General features: G+C 34.0%; 1 protein-coding gene across 2 annotated transcripts in view; it reads left to right on the forward strand.

Moving 5' to 3' along the window:
- Window positions 1-25566, forward strand: part of LOC132942643 (uncharacterized) — a 71656-nt gene that overhangs the window by 23088 nt on the left and 23002 nt on the right. For both annotated transcript variants that reach the window (XM_061011209.1, XM_061011210.1), the window contains exon 2: window positions 15062-15146. The gene's annotated coding sequence lies outside the window, so the exon portion shown is untranslated. The remainder of the gene's footprint in view (window positions 1-15061; window positions 15147-25566) is intronic.

Here is a 25566-nt window from a genome sequence, read left to right on the forward strand (position 1 = left end):
TACCTATAGTACTATACCTGCATCTATCGAGTGCCAATTATACCGACCACGAATTGATGAAACTGTACCATACAATCACTATTGGAGAATACTGTCAAATATGCAGGAAGGAAGAGTATGGCACGTTCCACATCAATATATTGGTAAGCCACATCGCGTGTCTCACAATTGATCATGATGGTCGAATAAAGTTTACGAGCTTATTTGTCATACGATACGACCAATAGCTCCCCAAACGCATACAATAAGCCTACAAAAAGACTCTGCGCGTAAACAATAGTCCTGTTGAACAGTCCATACACAATTTTCCAATATTGTTACCCATATGGAAACCCGCCATATCGGTTTAGGCCCGAATGAGCTTTGTGCCTAATTATTATTACATTCGTATAACATGCTACCTATATAATATAATGTGTATACGGTTTTTGTCGACCGATTTTCGATGTCCCCGGTGCACCGCGGTGCAGCAGTATAGTAATGGTAATATCAGCAGTCGACACGGACGAATCGATCGGCGCGTAACCACAAATGGATATTATTATTATACCGCGGTCGCCGCGTGCATTTCGGTCCAACGACGTTTTGTGAATCGATACAGACATAACAATATACATTATATACCTATACGTATATACGTACATAATATATATACACAAGATAATGATATGTTCGTTTTATTCTTTTCGCTGTACATGGACGTTATTTAAAAGAAAAAAAAATAATATATAATGACACGTTACGGTTTACATTTTAATAAGGTTCCAAGAATCGTGTAAAAAGAATTTATAGAGCGAAACGCGGCGGTGTATTACGGTTTATTGTATACATTTTTTTTTTGTGTGTGTCTAACACTATACACTGTTCCGTCAACGACCTATCGTCGATATAATAATAATAATAATAATAATTTATAACGACTTCAAGTCGAGAAAAGTGTCGATTAGTCGGATTTAATTATATTTAAATAAAAAAAAAAAGAAGAAGAAAAATAGACTATTAAAATAAAATGTAACATTATATGACGTGCAAACGGCGGGAAGACGTGCGGAGATTTTAGCAACACGAACCGGCCGCGAGGACTATCGCGGTCTGTACACATGTACGTAATTATACGATAACGTGTAGAGTTATCACGACGTTATCTCATGCACCGCACGCGAGTCCGTACAGTGATAACGTTTTCGCTGATTACACGGCCGACGGGTGATATTTTCGGGACGGCGACTTGTCGGCGTGCAGCTGGGCGCCCTGCGATTTCCTGCTGGTCGCGCTGCACCTGTTCAACGTCCTGCTGCTCTCGATGTGCACCAGACCCACTTCGGCGCCGGCCAACAGTCGGCGGATCGTCTGCAACTTTCGGCGCGATCGGGCCTGCGTCCGGTGGTCGCGGGCAATCCGCTGCTGGACCTGCCGTTCCCGGGACGTGTTGGCGGCCAACCTTTTCTCGGTGTGCTGCAAGTTGTCCACCACGCCCAGCACCTTCTCCGTCGCGGCTTTCAAGTAGCTATATACGGCACGGAGGACATCATTACCACGACGCGAAATTATTAAATGATAATATCATCACTAGGGTTCGGATTTGAAGGCAAATGCCTTTCTTTTATTAATCATAATAGAAAAATAATTTTTATATAAAAATGTGTTTCATTTAATTTCTTAGACGATGGAACCTTTTTTTTTTTGCCTTTTTTTGCCTTTTTACTTTTTTTTTTTTATTATATTAGCTTTTAGTCAAATACTACCCCTTTTTACTTATAAATGCCTTTTTGCCTTTTTTTACCTTTTGTACTTATAAATGCCTATTTTGTGTTTAATTTTTCAGTTGATTTTATAATTTTATACACAGCTTGCGTATATCGCTACAAATGGGTTTTATTATTCGCAATATTTATCGATATCGTCTTATCGAGTATTTGGTATTTACTGAAGACAGCCTATCAAAGTACATGGTAGTCAATTTTTTTTTTAATACCAACTAGTTTATTTTGCATGCAGTTTTAATTTTTAACTTGTATTTGTCTCAAAATGTGTGCAATTGAAAGTGTTTAAAAAATGTTCTTTTTTTTATTTTGTAGTATATTTATGAATTGCCTTTTTATATAAATTAAATGCCTTTTTTTGCCTTTTTTTACATTTTAAATGCTTTTTTTATTGATTATATTGCCTTCAAATCCGAACCCTAATTTATCACAATATACGTTTAACGCCCGTAATACACTATAATAATACTAATATTATCGATGCCAATCGATCGGTGCGGCGGTTTTATATAATATATAGGCATGCTTGTACAATGTAGGTTATTGGCTAGTGGCTACAGCCTACAGGCAGTATAGAATATAAAGCTGGGAAATGAAAAAAATTGAATTACATAACCCCCCCCCCCCCCCCCTTAGTTGTCTTTTTCTTCCGCAGTATCTATTAACGAGTTAAGTTTTCTTTTAATGTAAGCGGAATTATTGTTGTTCAATTAATTAATTTCCAGCCGCGTTGAGTTATTTATTTTGCTCAACATTTGTCTCCCACTCTTATCTCGTAATGCAAAACTTTTATTAAAAAAAAAAAAAAATGGCCAATGTCTTATAACAACTCAACATTATAATTGGGACATGTATTTAAAATAAAAAGCATATCAACGTTTTTATAAAATCCAGTATGTCGTGCTTCCATATATATATTTTAACTTCACTCATATTTGTCGGTACTAACTTAACTTGACAGAGTCAAAATAATATTTTAATTAACCCGCTGAGCCTTGCATCCCATATGAATCTGTAAAACAATAATACAAGAGCGCGGGACTATATACTACTCTACAGGTACCGACTATACAGCGCAATATATTTATATTATTCTATAAGCTCATGACGATTATTATCGTTAATCTGATGTAGGTACCACCGGCGTCATAATTTGACATAATAAACGAAAAACAGATTTTTTTTAACATATCCTTTTACCTACTAATGCAATACAACATTGAAGTGCAATATAACCGATTTTAGCTTTCTCGATTTACCAGAAATAAAAAAAAACAACAGTTTCCGTGCTGATAGCGATGTCATGCATAATATTACAAGTTTTTTTAAATTACTTATTCTATTGGCGCGTACCCTGCAATTTACTTTGTGGTAAATAATTGACCCACTCAATCTCGAATAAAACAGTGGTTTTGCTATCTATAATTCAATATTCGACTAAACTCTGAGACGGACTGGTGATGATTTACATATTATTATATCACCGATTACGTACAGTCGCACAAATAAAGAGGTACGTCGACTATACTTGGTTGTATTACATATTATTATAATATCACGGCACCTGTATTTCTCTCTCTCCAACACGGTTATCTTTCGCTCGCGTTGCTTGGCAGTGTGCAACGCCGCGACTGCTTTGCTCAGCTGATTGGTCAGCCGCATTACCTGGTCACGAAGTCCGGCGGCAACTGCCGCAAGGTCACAGGTAGTCGAAGAGGATGTGGTTGACTCTTTGACGTCTTCGTCGGCACAAGGGACGCGAGTCGTAGGTTCGCTCCTGTTTGTAAATTCACACCGGATCGTAGGGTCGTTCCGAGTCGTTAATTCACACCGGGTTGTAAGTTGGCTCTGGATTGAAAGTGGATCCTGAGTTGAAAGTTGGCTCTGGGACGATGCTATTCCTCGGGATGTAACTTCCTCTTGTAATGGAAGTTTGGCCCGGATCGATGGTTCACTTAGGATTGGTGGTTCGGTCCGGGAAACTCCTCGAGAGGATAGGATTTTGGTATCCGAGTCATCGTTGGTAGATAAGGGAACATCGGCGGTCGTCAGATACGCCACGCCCAACAAAAATATCAACTGCCGGTATCGGTTCATGAATGAGTTGGTGACGATTGTAACGAGGTAGGTATATATTAACTGTTAACGACGTGGTTATAATATAATGCTAAGTAAGGCACTGCGGTGCGCTTACGATTGAATACGATTTGACGCGAGAACCACAACTGTTGCAAAGCTTTGCGATTACTGTTGGTCCGGCAAGATTTTTCGACTCGACATTTGCATCGTCCAAACGATCCACATTGTGTTTGATGCGAATAGCATTTATCAGTAAAATGGTCGACCGATAACGAGTTTTACGCTTTTACGAAGATAACAATATTTATATTTAAATGTCTAAAAGAAAATACAAGTGGAGCGTGCGTGTTATATGGACAGAGGTGGACGGCCTTATGTCATATATAATATGTAAACGTATACGATCCGGTTCCCGGGCAACCCGGAGTAACACGTCACGATTCTCGCCGAGAGAAACTTTAGACGTTTGTTAATAATCATATTGTTAGATGTATATGACGTATTCCAGCTGTATTTATGTATGACGGGTCCACCCGAGATTTCAATCCTTCCACAGTGGGTATCGAAGGAAAAATGAATGAATAACGTGCGCCATTTATGCTTTTTACTCAAATCATTATTGTGGACCCCTCGACAAACTAAAAATCATATCAAAATAGATTATTAAAAAAAAAAAAAAAACGTTGCATTGCAATATCTTTGAAATATAAATTATTGTTTGTATGTAGGTAGGTAACTATACTTATTGTACTAGGTTGACATTTTCTAATTCGCGAATCACACCCCATTCTCGTACATAGGTATCAGGTATGATAATAATATTATTATATATAATATATCGTTTAAGATATGCGTGATTTCAAATGTAGTGATTTTTTTTTATTACACAATATTATTATATACATCGTTATCTCTTGTGTATAATACATATTAAATACGCGTATTATTATTATTATGATACGCATCGTGTAAATAGGGATGTCACGGGTGGACAGGATTGACAGGAATAGAGTAATAATAATAATAATAAATAAAAAAAAAATGTAATCTCAACTATCCCACACGCACTAGGTACCTATATATATTTTATTATTATTTAGTAGTTCACAGGACTTGAACGGAGTGAAATCAATTACGAGACGGCGACTATACGTGTTATTATTATTATGTTTACACCTCGACCACTCATCACTATATATATATATTAGGTCGACGAGTAAGACTTCAATATTCAGTTTTTATTCTCCTGCCATCTTATATATAATATACATATAACATATAGGTAAAACCCACACACAGCTCGATTTATAATATTTCCAAATCATCATTCAGACGGTTCTCATCATCATTGTGAACTGTCCTTGATTCCAGTGGTTCAAGAATCTCTTTTCGGATTTCACGCTGCCCCTGTTCCGTTAACCGTTCGGAGAAGACCGACACGTTTGTATTACCTAGTCATATAATCGATTGTTATCACTTTGTACAGTTAATTTCTTAGTATAAACATTACTATTATAATATCTGACTTTGGTGAGAAACAAATCCATGATATTTTATGTTTAATGGTGTAAATATAATATAATATGCATACCAGTTGCAAATATTCCTTTGACTATAGTTAAAAATTGTTTTTCATAAACCACACCATGGCACCATAATGTAACGTACCAATAGAATGTTCACATACTTTATCATCGGGCTTATCGACACGGCGGAATTAATTTATATTATTTGTAGTTGTTTTTTTTTTTAATTTTATCGTACTATAACAAGAGTAAAAGATTGCAGCGATCGGCAACATAAAGTCATTATAAATTATATACTTAATTTTGAGCAAGTACATGGAATTCAAACAACGCGATTTGCGTGTTTTGCTAGAATTAATATAAAATCGTGTGTCGGAGGGTCTACAATAAAACGAACGTTAAACACACCTCTGCAGTTAGCCAATTTAAATCCATTACTTTATATTCTACCTGCTACATGTACGGTAATTTTAACGAGTAGGCACATTATTATATCTGCTACAATATACATTAGCGGACATTAGGCGTAAACTATAATATATCCGCGCGTCGTGTGTACACAATATTTAGGTAGGTATATAATATAATATATATTATACCGAATGGCAGGCGCCTATAACAATTAACTAAGCGTTTTACGAACATATTTTCAGATCGCGAACGCTAAAATAACATTAACTCAAATTGGAAATACAACTTAAAGGACGCCATAAAGTGTGATAAAAATGAGTGTTCCACAATATAACGACTTAACGACTTACGCTGCAGTATGTCATTTAGAAACATTTTCGATATTTTCCCCTACCCCCTCCTACCACCTCACAAACACTTTATATTTAGTGTCTGCGTATTGTATATTATATATTATATAGGTACACTTTTACGTTTGGGAAACGGACAAATAGCGCACCGCCATTGCACAATAATTATTGTTTTGTCGCGTCCGTACACGTATTAAATATATTTAGGAGGTACCTGTGCGGCATTGCGGCTGAACAATAAATAAAATTATAAATGTTTTTTTGTTTCGGCGTCATCGTCCGGCGCGCGCTCAATGGAAGCGTGGTGGTGTCTCCTGCAGGCTGCAGCACATGCACACGCCTCACACTCTACACCGTAGGTACTTTGTATTTGTAATGGCGTAAGTATACACACACACACACACACAAACAGTAATTGTGTACTACCGGCTACTAGGTATATATATACGTCTATACTCGTGTACGTATATGTACAAAAATGAAATAATGCGCCCCGACGTTAATGACTGTACAAGGTGCCTAATATATTTATGTATACATGTTACATATTATATACGAGCAGATCCGGCAATTAAGGTCGCGAATCACATTATATTTATATACCTACGTATTATGATGTAGACAAATGTATAAGACTTGTTATTGTGCTATAATATTATCATGACTAAAAAAAAAAAAAAAAAATGATTTATTTTTGGTTTCCTATGCGTGTTTTGAGATCGAGCACAGATTTAAATAAACAACGTATCACGCCTATCAAATTCATGTAAGAACCAAAAGTCAGTTATTTTATTTACACATAGGTACCTAATAGGTACGTTTAATAAAATGTAATATTTTAAGTTCATTGCTAGTTTTAATAATTATAATAGTGGTTTACTATAAGAAAAGAAAACAATTGAAAGGCAGGTATCGCTTATGATAGTATTTAGTATAATATTATGTTTAATTAAATTTTGTTTTACCCCGCATGATTTCAATATTTTAACTTTTAATTTAAGTTCAATGCTCATTTTAAGAGTCACACTTATTATAGTAATATATACATAATTATATTGGGTACTTACCTATTTTTATTTTCATATTAGATTTAATTTGTTTTATTTATTGAAATGAAATAAATATAATATTACTCTGGTTAATCAAAAATGTTGTTAGTTTTAATATTTTTTCTACATTGATCATAGTGAATCGTGAGGGTCGTGTTCCATATCAACTGGTCTTTGTGCACGATTTTTAAACTTTATCCTTTATCCCTACCTTAAAAACTAAAATCGGAAATTTCGAACAATGCCCGATTGCCTACTTTTCTCGTAACATAATAATATTGTATACATAACAATAAATAGCAGCACTAAAACAATCATAGTCAAAACAACTAGTTAATAGGTCTGTGAAAACAATACAATGTAGGTACAGTCAGGCACAGAAATATTGTACATCAGATAAAAGACGCATCTCTCATACTATTATGGTATATAATTTAGGCTGATCCGTAAATTTTACACATACCCGGACCTAGACGACGTCTCCTAGGAATGTCCTGCCATGATGTTAATACGAAGAAATACAACGAGCGCGTGGTTGAGCACGTGACTCGCGAGAGACGGTTTTTTTAAATTTTGACGCTTTTCCCCTCGGACCGGGTCAACGTGCCTGACGGCGGCGATACAATAGCTATGGGGTTCCTGTCGGTCGCGGTGGTGGACGTCGACCGCCCGCCGACGAATCGGACGAAACGCGCGCGCGGAACCATCGCGGCGGCGGCGGTGGCTGGTGCACGCGTCCTTGGACGACGACCGCGACCACGATCACCATCGCGTCTAACGGTATATGGCAGCGGCGGCGGCGGCAGCGGCATACGTTTTTCCGTACGGAAAAATAATATTGGAAAAAAATAATAATAGAACGCATCGCGCCGCCCGCCACGATGACGGGAAATCTCGGTATGATATTATTATATTATATGGTCGAGACGTGCGCGTCCTTGGGCGAACACGATCGTGGTTATAATAAAATATTATAATAATAATCCGACGGCCCACTCGAGGGAAAATAATAATAATAATAATAATAATAAAAAACGTAGTCGCGCGCGCGTGTAAAAAACTTAAGGCACTGTGCGTGAGTGAGAGAGAGAGAGGGAGAGGAAGGGACAGAGACAGAGAGAATCGGACGGACCTGACGACCGACCAGTGTCGGTGGTAACGGGACGTGCCATCGTAGTCGTCGCTGCAGTCGTCCTCCTCCTCCTCCTCCTCCTCCTCCTCCTCCCCCCCCCCCCCCCCGCCACCACACCAAACTACCGTCACGGTCCGTACTCGACCGCCGCCGCCGTATACGCTCTGGTACACACGGAGAATCTCGACGCGGTGGAAATAAAAAAACGTGTTTTTTATTCTTTCATTCTTTCTTTCTTTCTTTTATTTCTTTCTATCTTTCTTTCTTTCTTTCTTTTCTCTGCACACACGCACGCCGCATATGTATATGTATAATGGTATACGCGTAGTATAGGTACCTATATATATATATATATATATATATATGAATAAACGGTGTGTCTTTTTTTGTGTGAGCACGCTGTATTAATAATAATAAAAATAATAATAATGATCAAACGAGCTCTCCGACCGTCACCCACTCACCCACATCCCTAACCAGCCACAGATTGTCAATCGAACTGCACCGTTGATACTATATAACATATTATTAGGTATAATATATTGTACTCTCTTAGCAGTTTTAACGGTGCACGGTGTACACCACGTACAGTAAACGTAAATCGTATACAATTGTTTTGTTGTATCGTATAGGGTACCTGTGCCTATACCTATACTTATGCAATAAATATATAGGTAATAGGTTGTGTTCAAGATTTCATTAAAATGTATATTGGAGTTTTCATATATTCAGTGGAAATGTTCATAAAATATTTCAGTTTACTATAAAACATTTAAATTGTTTAGTTTTTATTAATTCACAGAACAAAATATTAACGTTTTCACTGTCTATGCCGACCTTCGTATTTCTCCTCATTTAAAATTACACATTTATATTTTTTACCATGTGATTTATCAGTAAATTATTTAAAAATTCTCTACAGGAAAAATGTGTACCTACTACTATGATGTATAATATCTAGTCTACATTTGTGTTACAATTTGTTCAAACCACTAGCAGAAGGAAAAAATGTAAAAAATGTAAAAATCTTATCATTATTTGTTACTATCAAATATTGGTTACCTATGGTAACATTATATTATATGGTAGGTACTTACCTTTATGTATATTGGAAAACTATCTTTTTTACATTTTTCAAACGCTAATTATTATTACTAATAATAACACTGAGCAAAAATATTATATTATTATTATATAAATAATATTTTCAGTCGATGCGCGATTTAGTGTAACCGTTGTGAGAGTAATCTGGGTTTCGTCTTTACGCGCGCTTTTTGATAAAATATGCATACCATTTGCAGGGGTATATCGTGAATACTCCGAAATTTGACTATCCAAGTTCTGAATTAACATGTCGTCTACCTATGTAATATAATAATATATCTAAATATTTATTTCTGGATTTTTTATTTTCATACAATTTTAAAACAATTTGAAATTTGAGATAAATATTCGCGTGACGCGAAAATTTGACCTACACCGTACCTCGGGCTGCACTCATATCCGCCATTTCTGCTATTTACGCTCCGCGGGTTCAACGAATATGATATTTTGTAAATAATATAATACATTTTTTTTTTCAAAAACTTCAACATGTAATATATTTAGTTACCTACGCGTTTACCGTTCTTATTATTATCTCATCTTCTGATTATGATACTTTTTTTTCAATGTTTCTATATCAAATTTATATACAAGTTATATGTATATAATATACCATATTATATGTTATTAAATTTTAATCGTGTGACGCATACTGTAACTATCTTAACAAAATTTTTTAGTATTATACGGAAACAATAAGGACATGATACATGATGGGTAGATTATGGATTGGTAAAACAAAAGTTAGTAGGTACAGTAATTTATATACCCGGTAATAATAATAACTGTTGATATGAGAGTAGAGTAGCGACGTAGGGTTATATGTGCAGGTTACGTATTATTATCTTTTTTGAAAAAAAAATTTGTAAGAAATGTCAAAATATCATCGCATTCAATCGACCGACCGTGACGGGTTTGAGGGTAAAGCGTTTTAATTTCTTCCGGTTCTATCAAAGTGTTATCAATTGTCTTGTTATATTTTATATTTTACGATTGGATATGTGCTCACATGAGCACTTTTTCTGCACGGAAAATAGTGTCCATAGAAAAATATAAAACAAAAAAATCTATCTTAACCGTCGGCGCTAAATAAATAGAAATATTTTGTGTCTTGTAGACAATGGTGTATTTTCTTTGAAGATCATTATTTACTCAACGTCAAACTATTATTAGTCATTTTTTCCACACGCATAAATAAACATCTGAATATATTATCCACCGTATCGAATTAACTCGGATTTGTCGCTATAATTCTTCAACCCGCGTTTTTTTTTCTACCGGTTTTGTTTTTAATTCGTCCGCATGCTGTATGGTAAACGATTTCTCCTTTGGAACTCAATATACCTACGGTCGATTTGTAAAAAAAAAAAACCAATTAATTTCACCAATTTCGACGCTCTATACGTATATTCGGGTATTCCTCGCTTTTAATTAAAACGAAAAATGTAATGACTATATTATAATATACACATGGTATACCGTTACAACGCTCGTGTTAGTCGTAATAAAATTTTTTTTTAATTGGTCACATCCTTTGAGAGTTTTGCAAACGATATTACACTATATTATTATAGCTTTGCAGATTTCGCTTAACCAACAATATTGTTTTACCATTAGATTTTGTAGTGTTTTGAAAAAATTATTTATTTGTTTACATTAAATAATATATTACGTTCGAATATATTTTTTTATAAATTCAGTTTCAAACTACTATTGCATGTTCAAACAAATCCCGAGAACGGAATAATCGGTATTGTCAGTTTTATCGTGTATTTTATAGTTGAAATTCAAATGAAGCCGTTTTTAGACATGATACTGGACAATATTTTCTGTAGTCGCAGAAACTAATACTATGTAGGTCGACACGGTGTATATTTTAGTCTTTTCAATTTGTGTGTGAATCGTACGATAATAATAAATTAAATATTAACTAGAAATGATTCAAATCGTGGGAATTTACATCTATTTAACATTAATTCTTAAAATTCAATTGCATCTTCTTCGAGGCAATCATAATCCATCATAGATCGCTAACATGCTAATTTTTTTTCTCGAAACTTCGAATTTAAATTAAGTATATAGCTGCGCGTGTTTATTCTGTATTATCATTGAACCACGCATCGTCCATCTATAATTTCGAGTCTCGACCATTGGGGCGTTGGCTCAATGAACTGACCTAATGATAATAATATATTATAACGTTTTATTTTTATAAAACTCGCGGTACCTATAATACTATATTATACATGAACCCCGCGCGAAGATTACCTACAAATTGAATATTAATATATTATTAATTATGACGAAACCGTCAATTTTTTTTAATTTACTATATTATTTTCATTTAGTGACGTTGATGTTTGAAAGTAATATAATAGTTTAATTTTAAATTAAATCTATAATTGGATAGGTAGTTTTTTATGGTCCATTTAAACAGAAACTATTTTCACTTTAACATTTATAACACACTTGATTTATCACGAGGTAAGGATATTTTTGTATACAATATATTATAACATATTTATAGAACTCTATCATATGATTTGAGCTTTTCTATTAAATTTAATAGTGGATATAATATAGTCACTAGTCAGTTATAGATCATTAACATGTCTAATTCAATAGTATCCGGGACTGGATAATTGGTCGTATATTCCGTACTATAATCGTAACGGGTATTAATATATTCACATACTTTTCTAGTTTTCTATTTTAAAAGCATTTTTATAGTATTTTTAACGAAGTCGATAATTTTGTAAGCATTAAATATTTACTTTAATCTCGAATAGGATATATCAATAATAAACACAAAGACCAATACGTCTTTGGCCCGGAACCAATTCGGTTATTATTTTTTTACGTTGGAATGTGAGTGCCGTTCCGAACATGTGAATATATACCTACCTATACCTACCTACAACCTACCTAGTAGCAGTAATAGTATAGTACCAATAGACTATGGTAGAAGTAGTAGTATTAGCAGCAGTCCGTAGCAGTAGTAGTGGTGGTGGTATTATAGTAGTATAATAATATTATAGCAGGTACCGTCGAGGAAACGATTGAAATGAGTGGGTCGACCGGGACAGTACCGTTGGAAAATCCATAGATCGAGTCAACGATTTGTTTAATAATTTCCAAAGATAAAACCAGCATCATGTCAATCAGTCTCTACTATAATAATATAACCTGATCGAAAATAAAAATTCACTTTTCGTTTGAAATATATTATAACGTACGATTAAACACACATAATATACCGGCTGCAGCTATACGTTAAATATTATAAACCGGAACACCGACTCATAATATTTTTATGACGTATAATTTTGACATAATTTCTTATTCACCAAACCGAGTTTCACTAGCCTCGGGATAATATATAATATAATATAACTGTGTACGATTGATATTATAGATACACCTACCTATAATCTATATTATAAATAAAAAAAAAAAAAAATTGTTTTGTTAAAACCGTGCAGCTACCCGGAGGCGAATAACTATATTGCGAGTTAGGTTTTTAGTTTTTACATTTAGCAAATACCATATAGCATGTACGGTGTAATTGGGCCTCTGCATGTACACACGACAGAGTACATATAACGTTACTATAAAATTCCGCGCCTGTCACCCAAACTACAGCGAGTGACGTGTTTTTTTTTTGCGTTTTTTTTTCTTACCGTCCGTCCCCCGCAATGGTCTTGTGCATGTGACTACTCCAAAATCATATAACGACAAGCCGGCAAACGAGATTATATATTATACGTATATACGCGTACGTGCAAGTCTGCAGATTATGAGCGTTTGACCTACATATTTTAATATGATATATATTTTATATAGTCTCGTGCGAGTCATGCATATTATACGACGTGTATATAAAACTACTATGCATTTGATGGACGCAAACCATAATACCATAATACCATTACGCGTATACCGTCAAAAACAACCCTAAAACGCGTACAGAGACTTGCACGGCCGATCTAAATAATGACATACCTACCTAATAAACGTGTACATCGTCATTATATATTTGGCATATGATAATATGATCTCAAACGTAGGTATAAGACTTGATGTTTTAGAGAGAGCTGTGATGTATTATGGCGCGGTGCGGATTTCGCGAAATAAATAATAATAATATTATTATGTACGCGAGGAAAAATATTGAAAACCATTAATCATAATCGTATGCGAGACGTATTATATACCAATGTAATGTATAGGTATATATATATATATATAATACTCGTCATATTATTAGCCGCGTGCGAAGTCGCAACGGGCCCGACGGAAGTACTCGGCGTTATGATAATAATGGTATTTATTATTATTATTATTATTATTATATATAATATGTACGCGTTTGGCATTTACGCGTGTTTAGATTTCGATGGCCTCTCCGTGACCCGCAAGTCGAAAACGGACGCGTGCACATAATAAACGCATGTCGATTTTTATCGCAAAGTCGCGGCGAGATTTATTATAATACGCGACCGGCGAATTCCTTATAGAAAGTCCTGTATATGATGTTATACTATACGCCTATGATGTACGCGTAGTGGGTATATAACATTATATATTATTATTATTATAATGAATCGCATGTCGCGCTCGCGACAGAAACGTTTTTGGCGAAACGATCCGCAAGACATTATTATTGTAGTCGTTGTACAGCAGCAGCTGCCGTCGAATGGGTGATAGTAATAATAATTATTTCTAATACAATATTACAAAGTTATCGAGGACTTGGGGAGTTGCATCCGCGTGGTCACTCGATATTCGCAATTGTATAGAAGTCGTCGTTCGCGATAGAAAAACTAACGCTTTGTTTTCACCGTCACAAAACAAATACCATCGTATTTCTAGAATATTATTGTTGTAGCTGATATGTTTTAATTTGCATCCTCGAATGAAGCCAATAGCCATTACCCGCCGAGGGTAATATATCTCAGCTGTTCCGGTACCTGCATAGTATGCCTGTAAAGGCTGTGGGTGAATTAAAAAGTCGTTTTATGACAGCGAATATATTTTCAACACTTATGCTCGAGGCATATATCAATTCTGTACATTGTAAATTATGATGGATGATATTATAATTAGGTATCATATTCCGTTACACCGTACCATTTTAAGAAAAAAAAACACTGGTATACGATTTATGGTCGTACACCTAAGTTATAGATTTAGAAAAAAATCGAGTGGTGTGCCCCCTTCTCTCACTATGAATACATCCCCGTAGGCCAAAATGCATAATATATAATGTAGTGCACTGTACTACCTTTATCGTACTACGCATTTCCACCGCTTTTTACGATTTAACTCGTGTTATCCAAAATTTCGGAGTTTATTCTTTTAGACATATTGTACCTATATATACACTTGATTACACTACTCACCATAACCTATGAACATTGTGCGCACAATGTTATATACTGCAGCCTGACTACCTATATAATATATTGTTCTACAGTCGTATGATGACGAAATCTCGCGCGGTATTATAACTCTACACTGTATATATATATAACATAATGGATGTGTGTGTGTGAGTGTGTGTGTATTATATAGTCGTAGGGAATAGTAATGTAAAAAAAAAAAACAAAAAATGTATTACATTATAATAATTTTGTTTTTTTTTCAGCTCACCGGTCATGTGGAACAAATCGTCAGGCGTAAAAACGTTTAATCAACGTGACTGTCAGCTATCATATACATATTTTCTGCAGGTAAGCGGTCAGAATTTGACACACAATGTTTTTCCCCACCCTATTGGTACGGAATAATGCATGCTCGCGATTATTTTAAAAAAACCTAAACACGAGTCGCTTATCAATATTATATTAATAATAAAATATTATATATATTTATAACACCCGGTGTGGTGCTGCAGGGCTCCAAAATTGGCACCGAGTTTTTACTTGTCATCGCGAGTAAGATAATAATTTAATTTGATGTATAGGAGGTACCTTTACCAGCTCACGCGCATAATCTAATAATATGTGAAGATGGCTGGGCGGATGTAGTTCTTTTTTCGCGGACTTATTATCCGCGAGTGCACTCTAGTAAAACCGGTTAAACGAAATGACCAGTTTTTAGTGCATACTTTGTATGTATAATGTGTTTACCTGTTTACGCATAGTCCAGCTTTATTTTTATTATTGTCGTATGTAAATGCGTATTATTTTCACCATAATTTCGGCCTGCACAATATGATATTATGTTGCGATTGAAAAATTGATCATAAATATTCTATTTAGTTACTGTACAATAATAAATACTATGCAAATAAATATAAAGCCATGAACGCCTGTTCGATCGTTAATGAATTATAGCTCGGTCCCCGGTATTTACCACAAACTTGTCTTCATATTTTACATTCACATGATTAGTAATATTCCAATGAGTTAAATTAACACTATACACTAAATAGTAACCTATTTACTATTTAGTATTTAATTCGTGGTGCCTTATTTTGTTTAATGTATCAAAATGAATGCCAAAAAACATGAAAATCCCATATTATATTTTCATCAAAACTATACCTATTTGAAATAAAATTACACATAAGAATAAGAGATATTTTTTGTCGAATAAAGTTCAATTGTTTCTAGTCACTTCCTCAACTGAACTTCTACATAAATAAATCTTAAAACATTCTAAAAATCCCATGAATTAAACAAACAATTAATATGCAATTATCATACAAGTAAAATTTACTCTACACATCACTTCCGGCTACTGAATTTGAGCCACTTTCTAATTTCCACAAAACTTTTATTTTTTTCTTATATTAAGTCCAAATAATAAATTCAGAAAAAAACATATACGTAAAGAACCAATAAATATTCTGCTTTGTTGAAATAAACAGAAATTTGATTTAAGTTGGGCTGTATGTAAAGAAATTTTTATACCTACCATGATCTTTGTTGTGAATATATTATATTGAACTATTACGACAACTAAACCTCTTGCCACGACGATGGACTATAAACTATGGCCTAAAACCAGGTATCTGATGCAGTGCTTTGAGGTGATGAACATTTAGAGTTTAAAAAATATATCTGAAGTATTTTTTTTTTGAAAATAATGTGTTCAAAACGTTACGTTATTTATTAGAACTTATTTACTCGTAGGATCTGCTAAAAATGTTAGCAGTAATTAACCAATGAATGAAACCTTCAAAAAATAATTAATATCATAATAGTTTTGTATACATCACAGATTTTATAGATTGTGTAAGCATTAATCTGTCAACATATATTGAAGAATAAGTAAAAAAAAATATAAATAATTAATAATTATATATTCACACTTGGTTAAATTAAAAACTACGGAAAAAGTATTTTAAAAAAAACTCAACTAAATTATAAACAAATTCAAGTACCTATATGATACAAACTTAGTTTCGGCCTTCATGTATACTGAAGTATACACTGGCTGCTGAAATATGTTATTTTTTTTTATTATTATTACATTAAACATTCTGTAAACAATTATTTTACAATAAGGGCAAGAGATAAATTATATTAATTAAGTAATCAGGAGTTTTGAGTGAAAAAATCATCCATTGATAGAACTTAAGTGGTTCCAAGGCGTTGTGTGGTTGATTTTACTCCGATTTTAGTCGCAAATTAGTGAAATACATTTTAAACTAATAATCGATTCATTAATTATTAGAAACGCTTTAATGTAAATCAGTTGTTTTCAATATAAATCAGTCTCGCTGTATAATTCTAAATAATCTATATTAAAGTAAATACAGTAAAAAAATGTTCATCACTCTGAATATTACAATACCTTATTATAATTAGGTACAGTGGCGGATGACATGGGGGGTTCATTTATTTTATATTATATTATACACTATTGCATATATAGGGTTATTTATGCTGTAGGTATACTTACCTATATTGTTATCCGATAGATTTGCGAATATTTTTTGAATTTAATATTCTCTGATTTATAATGGAATGAAAACAAAAATACTTTTAATCGAGTTTCAAGAAATAATTTCGAAAGTTCAAAGTTCAAAGTTATTATTTATTAAGTTTTCCAAAATACCTGAAATATTATTTTTATTTCTTAATTTTGGCATGGTTTATTATTGGGTATTTGCGTAGGTATTTATCACTAATTATTTGATAAAACTCCCACATTATTAATTGGCCAACTTGTTAATACTAACAGCTTATTCGAATTGCTTGCTTCAACATTAAATATACACTTAATTACCTAACACCTTCATTAACTTTATATCTCGGTCATCAAGATAATAAAATAATAAAATATGAGTATAATATAAAATATAATCGTGCCATTTAAAAAACAAAATATACCAATAAGACCTTCCGTTTGTAAATCAAAAGGAATCAAGCTCAATAAATATTATTTATTAAATATATTCACGTGTACCTATTACAAAACAATTTTTTTTAATTTTATTATTTTACGATATAGATACCTATAAACAATTATTAGTTTTTTTTTTTACTTCTATAAGGTCAAATTATCTACATTTACAAAAAAAAAACTGGGCACTACAAAAAAAATTATAAAATGTCTGTTTTAATTTCAATATTTTTATTATTTTTCATTTAACATAATACTAATACATTTATAATATCTTCTTGAGTAATCAGTATAACGCGGTATTTTTTTTTTCTAAGCATATAAGAAAGGAAGTTTAAACTCCCCACCATTTTTATTTTATATACGAATACGTTTTTTTATACATATATAACATAATATTATATACTCATAATCGATACTAATCAGAACTCCCGCTGTTTGAATCGTTGTTGGATACTAATACATCATAGCCTGAATGATTATGTTATGATATGTAATTATAAGAGCACTCCGAGTCACGACCTCGCGTGCATCCGACGTCTGCAGCCATGCTGGTGGGCTATATGGTTTTTACTTCGTGCGTATTAGAGGGATTCGTCTTTTAGATAACGGACAGTCATAAAAATATTCTGCTATACCCATAATATAGTATATAATAAAATATTATATGAAATACAACGACGATCATGCATTTTAGGTTACATTATAATTTATAGTGTATACAGAGTGATTAACGAAGCATGATCAGTGATCACCCCCCATGTTTATGAATTTATTAAAACTCTGATTCTAGAGAATTTGAATTATACACTCAAAAACCATATTTCTCCACGATATCATTTATGGAGACAGTGTTTTTTGATGATAAAAATTAAACTTTTATTTAAACAGATGACGTTTTCTTGTACATCATTGTTCTCCAATCATACAGCTACGAAAACATTAAGGTAATAAATAATAATATATAGGTTAGAATTATAGGTACATAATATTATACAGTGTGAGTCCTTATTTATGACATATAGGGTTTAATGTGATCTCTGGCGTTTTAATAGAATCCGTCTTTATTGATTGTTATTAAAATATTCTAAATCATATTACTTATGTAAAAAATATTGAAAAATATTTCTACCTCTCCCCTTGGACGCTAATAATATAATCGTTCGGTTCTGCCTATGGGTGACACGTGTGTGTTTTCTTGCAAATGTTATACACACATGTACACATGAGTAGTTATCCGCAACGTTTTATCGTGTGTTCCTCCTAGGCTCCAATGCACACATAAATAAATATAACCACGACCGATTCTATACGCGTGTGTATAGATATTATTGCTTACATCTGATTAATTATTATGTTTTTTTTTCAACGAGTGGAAGACGAAAGTCGTCTTGTCGCTGCACGGCGGAGATCTGGAAAAGTCAGCCGGGCGTGCAAGATGGTCGCTTTGCCTCACATCGTATATGATTTTCGCTATAAATTATCGTCGCATAATGTATGATACACACCCAGTCGTCATCTTTGTACGGATCTCTGTCCGTGAGTACTATTTAAATATCGGACCGTACGTATAGGTACTGGATACACCTACGTGAACTTAGCAGCGCAATGACAACAGTCAACTTTTAAACTTATAGTTAGACTTTATATTCGACGCTAGACCACTTTTATTTATTGCACTGCGACTGCTATCTTCACCGCAGCAGCACAAAAGTTTGTTAGAACATTTTTACTTTCTTGATTTTTAATCAGGTAAGTATAATAATTAAAATGAAAAAAGTTTGCATTTTGAAAACTTCAAGAATTTGTGTTAAATAGGAAAATAATAAAAATGTAACTCAGTAATTATGAGTAGGTGGATAATTTAGCTAGCTTTAATATAAAGTATTAATGAGAGAGATTTGATATCACACCCGAGCGGTATAACAATTTGAATCTAGAAAAATATCGGTGTGAACAGCCCCACAAAAAATCATTTTCATTTTCATTTAGTGAGATAGATCTCTGAAACCGGAGAGTGGATTTTGTTGTTTGGGGTCATGTTAGATTCACATTATCAGTGAAGATTTTCAGAACTTCATCTCCAATCGTTAATTCATTAAAAAGCAATAAAGCTGAAAAACATAAAAAAACGCCAAATAAAATTTGTTTTAATTTTTTTAATGTTCTGTAGTGAATTAACTATTAAAGATAAAGTTCTGAAAATTTTCACTGACAAAATGCACAGACACAGTGCAAAAGAAAAAAATGTCTATCGTCGAAAATAAAGTCTAACAAACTTTTGTACTCCTGAAGATGGTAGTGCAAAAGTTTAAAATGTCTAGCTTCAAAAATAAAGTCTAACAAATTTTGAAAGTTGTCTAACAATCTCTAACAAGCCGAGATGTGTTATTTTAGCGAAATAAAAAAGTTCTAGCGTCGAAAATAAAGTCTAACAAAGTTTGAAAGTTGTCTAACAATCCCTAACAACTCTCTAACAAATTCGTTGGGCTGTTTTAATAGTTGACTGTTATCATTGCGCCGCTAATTTCACGTAGATACCGGATACCTACGCAAATCCTGTGGGTTTATGAGCGGCTGCTGCGTTTATCACCGCGATCCACTCGTAGGTACATATGGTTCGGACAACCGGCTGCCTCCGACACATGGGGGTGCTAGAAAATCACAAACCGCATTTTAATATCGGTGCGCTATACATAAATATAATATTATACATTATACATAATAAATATATACTATTATAATATACGGCGCACGCGTTGCAACGATATTATCCCGTTTTATGGGTCACGAACGATTTAACGCTAATAAATATTCATATACGAGTTACTTATTATACGCACACACATATTATAGAAGTATACACTGCAACAGCGCGATGCTAATAGGCGACTTTGTTCTACATCATGCACTGTTTAATGCAATTGCCACTATTAAATTATATATATATATACATATACATGCAGATATATTATATGAAATTCCGATATGCATTTTTAATTTTCACGTACTTTTAACCACCACAATAACAAGTTTGGCGCATGCAATTCCGCTCTGGATTTTTACCGGTCGTCTATCGTCTACGTTTATAATATTTTAATACACCAGTGTGCATATTCACGTACCTATATAATGTATAGGTATGGTATATAATCTCAGATTTAAATCTCATAATAATTATTTGTGGCCGCCGTCTCAAACCACCGTAGTCGCTATTAGGCATATACGCGTCCTCGGCTGACATATTATGTATACCAACTGCATACAATTATTATAATATTATTTCGATATCGGATAAATGAAATTCAAAACATTTGGACCGTACCCGTTATCCGTTATTGTCTGCGAGAATCCACGACGGATCGTATTTATAAATACACGGTCTTATACAGTGTATAATTTCGGATTACGCGTAATAAAAACACACGCCTGCGCAGATTTTGGCGATTATAATATTCCGATACGGTGGGACGTTTGGTATACCTGGCCATGTAATGTGGTTATAGTGTTATACCTATACATTAAAAAATAAGAATCGCTCCATTTTCCGCAGTGGGCTACATCCGCAGGACGTCTCGGCGCGGTGCGATCGAAAGATCTATACGAGATGTAGTGACTTCGTGCAGACGAAATCTCTATGGTATTATAATAATATGTATTATAATGTAAAATAATAACATGACGTATAGGTACCTGCGACGGGTTTGGCGTGTCTAAATAACGTTGGCCATACGAGGGTAAGCTTGGGCGCATGAATGAAATGGAACAGACAATGTGGACACACACGTCTGGGGAAAATTTCGCGTCTGACTCGCGTTGTACACAATCGTCTATTCCTATATAGATACACACACTCGCGAGCGCACTTACACGAGCACGGACTTGATATACATTTTTTTTTCTCCGTTGGCAATGCGTTTTCTGGTCACGATTGATCATTGTCCGCGCTGTTCGAATACCTGGTATACGCATATACATATTATATTGCATTAGTCATGCGGCATTACATCTGGGAATAAAATTCGTGTACTTAACGACCTCGACGCCGAAGAATATATTATAACCTCCTAGATAAATGCGACTAAGACAATTATAATATATATGTGGATCATATTATTTTTATTTTTGCAGCAGGAATTTATAATGCGAAAATAAAATATGTGTCAACATTTATGATCACTGGGTCAAAACAGCTAGTAAGGAAAATTCAAAACGATATAACAGTATGTCCCGCTTACAAGGGTTAATAATATTATTATGTACTCCTCGTCTACTCCCCCACCACCGGAGAGAGAGGTGAACAATGTCTAGGGTTATGTTTTTAACGATTGCAGGCGCCCATAATATTGTTAAGCATTATAAATACGTATATATACGTACTGTCAAAAGCGTTTCGAAACGTACGCGGTTCGTGAAAACGTCAGTGGATATGTTTATCTGGCCTAAAAAAGTCCTATACTTTGACACAGCCTTGCGTTACAGCCTTGGCCTCTTATGAATTCTTTTGTGCTCTATCTATCTAGTCACATTTCCAAGAAACTAACCGCAATAATTATGATGATAGCACAAAGTACACACATATAGGTACAACCCGCGAGGAAGTTTTTCCTAATTCACCTAATGGGCGGCCGAATTAAGAAAACATCAATCATTATAATGAAATTGAAATGTCAGCTGTGCCCATGGTTGGTTGGGCGTGTATCTCTATAACATAATGGTCACCCAAGTTTTGCAATACAGTTCCAATTAAACATTTGCGAATATTATATTAGTGCAAGGACTTGGGTAAGAAAATCAGTTAATGCCGGCATTTTATTTCTTTTCATCTCGAAGGACGTTGCACTAATTTGGGTCTCTCGATCAATTGACACGGACTTTATTAAAAAAAAAAATGCAATGTGGCACAAAGCTATTTTAACAATCATAATAATAACAACTCGTCATAATTGAATATAGGTTTGATTTTTAGATTGAAAAAATAATATTTGATCAATTGTAGTCGTATCTAGTAATTTCCAATAATATTGCAGCATTATACAATTCGGAAGCCCAATTATTGCAAGCTGCGAAACGTGAACCGCAGTGGTATACCACATATATACCTATGCGTCAATAGAGTTGACAGTAGTTGTGAACTAAAATTCAATACACTCCAATCAAATGTAATTCAGGAAAATAAATAATCACCGTGGCACTTTGAAGTCTCCTACTGATAATTTTTAAAGTACCTATACCTACCTACAACAGATAGTATATCGTTCAACTCTGTCGGTGGCCCGTCGCATCGATATCATTGTAATCTATGCGTTTTATGCAACATATCGTCTCGACGTATGGCGTATTGTCTTGATTATAATATAGTAGGTATTTAAATTTAATTGAAACATCTATTTTAGACACGTTATAACCATCACTGCCGTCCACACACGTTCGCCAACCTTCCCTGCAAGTGACTTTATGCGTATTATCGTCGATTTGATAACAAAACCAATGGCATTAATAAGTCAAATAGTTCATGATAGTCGTCAATGCGAAATGTAGCGGTGTATCGGTGAACCTGTGAAAATAATACAACTGCGGTGGGACTTAACGATGCTTCGCGAAGACGCGAAATCATCTGACATTATACTGCGCCGCTGAGTAATGAGATTAATATTTTGTGCGGCGATATAATATTATTATGGTTTATATACATTTTACGCAGCCACTGACACACGTTTGTATCTCTCAACCTGCAGTGCCTTCAAAGCGCTTTTGCCGCAGTCGTGTACGTAATAATATTATTATATATATCGTTGACTGTTTTTCTTTAAGGTCGTTATAATATTATAATATAATATAATATACGAGTGCCGTATCGCTTTAGAAAACGACACGAAACCGTGACAATCGTCACGCAAGTGCGTAGTACCTATATGTTAAGTCGGAATTTTATTGTTTTATTAATGCGAACAAACCATCTCGTATCGTTATTGTTTTAATATATTATTATTATTATCGTATTCGCACCAGCGGTGCCGGCGGCGGGCGATATAATAATAATAATATTATAACCATGTTCCACTGCAGCAGCCGGCTGGCCGTCGTTTCCGAGCACCTTTTGATTTATTTATATGCTAATGAGACCGGAGAAAGTCTCGTGGTTTTTTTTTTTTTGTTTTGCTTTAAATATATTGTCGAGACAAATCCGCCATGTGCAGGTAAATGGTTTTAATGAGACGTAAAAAGGTATTATAATATAAGACGTACTGTGGTCGTACGGGAAAACGACTTATACCTATATGTAAACACGACATGATTGCGGGATTTGTAGATGCATACTTACGCGCAGAGATATTTTAGGGACGATAAGAATATGTTGAACGATCGTCACGGCAAACGAATCGTTTTGTTTACGTGTGGTTTACCGTTTCCGCCGGTTATTACGTGCTTATTTTTTCGCGATCGTTAATACAAATATATAATATACCTAGGTACAATATTATTGTTATATGGACCGCTGACATTTGTTTGGTCCTTAAAATATATAGGTACGTCAGTGGTCAGTGGCGCCGGTGCGCCGACATAACTAGCTGTATTTGTGTTTTCGTATCAATATCAGTGATCGACTTTGTTCGGTTAACTTTTAATGTAAATAATTTACTGTATAATCATTAGTCATACTATTTAACAACATTATTAGGTATATAAGCAAAATACAGATAGGTATCACTGATACCGTATCAGGGCATATCTGGTGGCATTACTGATACGTTTCCACTCATCACGATATAATGCCGGCTTTACACCGACAATAGAACAACTTTCTGTCTCGCTACGAATCGTCGACAAAATAGAAACATTTCCACGACAATCCCCTGCAGTGATGAAATGTCTAATATTATTATGATTATCATAAAATGCACCGACCGCGCTTAACCGAATACTGAGCCGTAAACCGTATTCTTCCATAACTCTTGTATTTTTATATTCATAATGAGTAGTATTATAAGGTACCTACCTATATAATATTATGTATATTTTACGCATGTAGGTACAGTCGTTTTGGCATTTTTTTAATGTAACATACATTTGTAAAATAATTATATTACAACGTCGACCTAAAAAAATTATGGTGTTTTTATACCTGCACCGCTACGATTGTCGGGGTATATAATGCCGATACAAAATATACAATACCCAAACAGAACACGTTTACACATCCACAAATCCGTTATTATACCCGTTTATTAGGTTTAGGACTTTTTTAAACAGCTAATAAACGACATTTTAAAACTGAAATATTTTTGTGACCGCTGCCGCCATTTGTCAGGCATGCCTCGTCCGCAGATTATAGTGTGGTCGCCAATAATATATTATATTTTATCGCGCATTTAAATTATATTTTATATATTATTATATTATGTGTGTTTCTTTGAATTAATAATTATGATTCCGAATTCCAAAAACTCTGTTCAGAATATCTGCGGTTCCTATGTATAATAACATAATACAACCAGTACTCATTTTAATATTATAATATATTACACAGGGTTTTTCAAAATTATTCATCTGGTTTAAATGATTATAATTTAATTTATTTATAAGCTTTTAGGTTTAAAGTGATAATTATTAATACATTAAATAAAAATAATAATAATAATTTTAATTTAGTTTATGGTACTTATAAATGTGTTGTTTGACTTCCCTTTGGTTACACAATCAACATCTTATAAATAGCCAAATTTAACCCGTTCATTTGTTCCGGCGTATCCGACATCCGTTTTCCGTTGAAAATAACTCCGTCAAGTGTTTTGT

Source organism: Metopolophium dirhodum, chromosome 4, assembly GCF_019925205.1.
Source record: "Metopolophium dirhodum isolate CAU chromosome 4, ASM1992520v1, whole genome shotgun sequence".
Taxonomy (NCBI): domain Eukaryota; kingdom Metazoa; phylum Arthropoda; class Insecta; order Hemiptera; family Aphididae; genus Metopolophium; species Metopolophium dirhodum.